General features: G+C 37.4%; 1 non-coding gene across 1 annotated transcript; it reads left to right on the forward strand.

The window, feature by feature from the left end:
• The first annotated feature begins 1,040 nt into the window (after positions 1-1,040).
• On the forward strand, positions 1,041-1,147 carry LOC113833654. Its single transcript, XR_003481770.1, has one exon. It is a non-coding gene; the product is annotated as a U6 spliceosomal RNA (small nuclear RNA).
• The last annotated feature ends 819 nt before the right edge of the window (positions 1,148-1,966 follow it).

A 1,966-nucleotide genomic window follows, 5' to 3' on the forward strand; every position in this document is an offset into this window, starting at 1 on the left:
TATGACCAAAAGTGATGTGGGGAAGGAAAGTATTTGTTTATCCTACAACTCTAAGTCAACAGTCCATCACTGAGGCAATTCAGGGCTGGGACTGGAGGCAGGAACTAAAGCAGAGACTGTGGAGGAATACTGCTTACTTGTTTTCCCTGGCTTATTCAGTTACCTTTCTTTTCTATAGCTCAGACCCAGTTCTTCAGAGTTGGTACTGACTACAGTGGGATGGAGCCTCCTACATCATGAGTCCAATGTGGGAAAACATATTTTCCTCAGATCACCTCCAGGGACCTTTTTAATTTTATACTTTCTGTTCAGATAGGCACCCTACTGTGGAATCTGACTTTGTCACGTATTCTCATCCAACTGAAGACTAAGACCTCTTTTTCTAGTTCCTAAGAGTGTTATTGACTGATAGCTCTGGGCTGGGGTTCTTTTTTGAGGGCTCTGTCTAGGACCCTCCTAAGAGCTCCACTCTGTTCAAAATTCTGCCTCTTCCCTACAGTGTCCTGTACTCAGTGACTGTTCTCAATGATGGTAGACAGTTTTGGCTCCTTGTCTACATTTTAGACAATTTTGGATGGTCATCCCATTTCCAGAACAACTGATGCACTTAACAGAGACCCTTGGAACAACAGCATTGTAGTTGAGTCCTCTCTGTGACTAATCCTTGTCTTGGGTGGTGAAATTCAGAGCATGCCTCAATAAAATTCCACCACACAAATTTCTGCTTCATGGGAAATCTAGTCTTGCCTTGAAGTGTTTGTGAAAGGTATAAAGTAGCAATCTTTCTCTATGGGTGGCTAATTGTCTTTGTCTACTCACTAAAAGGTTGTTTCTTTCCTTAATACATTGTAAAAATGATTATAAATGAAGAGGCCACTTCTGCCTGGATTTGAATCTGAGTTCCATTCCATTAACACATTTATCTATTCTTGGACAAATGTTACACTTTTCAGTTACTCTGAAATTATGATGTGTTGATCTTCTGACAGATTTGTTTTGTCAAACAAAATATGTTCTTTTTTTAAAAAATATATGTAATTGTGCTCACTTTGGTAGCACGTCTTCTAAATGTGAAGCAATACAGAGAAGATTAGTGTGGCCCTTGAACAAGGATCACATGATGATTTCTGAAGCATTTCATATTTTAAAACAAAAAAATATAGGTAATTCTCATCTTTTTCAACTTTATGTTTTGAAACAATATTTTCTTTTTTACTTTTTTTTTTTTATTTTTTGAGACAGGGTTTGTCTGTGTTGCTTTGTAAGCCAGGCAAGCCTTGAACTCACAGAGATTCAAGATTTTCAGTTTCAACAAAATCAATTATGATTTTCCTGGAGTTGGATTAATCTGGATATTGTTGTTTCTGGGGAAAGATTGCCTTTCAGTATTGGAATCCTGATCTATACACTTAGCTTATATTTGCATGTCGTCTAGTCTTTAATTTGTATCAATAATATTTTCATAACTAACTGCATTGAGCTATCAGACATCTATTAGTGGCTTTATCCCTAGATATTCCTTGGGTTTATTTTGTTATAAATGTTAAATATTTTAATAGGCTTGAGAAGAAGGTTGCTATCATGTGACAGGAGGCAGGTATCTCTTAGTGGTCTTTCTGAGTAGACTGTCTCTGGGGATGCAAACTTTGGATATTGCATTGTTATTTGAGTATGGAGTTCATTTTGTCAGATGGATCAACTGTACTTTGTCCTACAGTTTCAGTGTGTAACAAGGACCTTGCTTTTAAAGGACTTGAAGCTAACAAGATGGTTAGGAAAAAAATGTGTATGCTACTGGGCCTAGTACCCTGGGTTGGTTACAAGGACCTACAAGGTGGAGGGGGAGAGATGATTCCCAGAGGTTGTCCCCTGACCTGTGGCCTTCCCCACAAACTAATAAATACATGTAATAAAATATTTAAAAATAAATTTTAGATTTGTTTTCACTTGCACACAGAAATGTAAT

This window comes from Cricetulus griseus, chromosome 2 (genome assembly GCF_003668045.3).
Source record: "Cricetulus griseus strain 17A/GY chromosome 2, alternate assembly CriGri-PICRH-1.0, whole genome shotgun sequence".
Classification (NCBI taxonomy): Eukaryota; Metazoa; Chordata; class Mammalia; order Rodentia; family Cricetidae; genus Cricetulus; species Cricetulus griseus.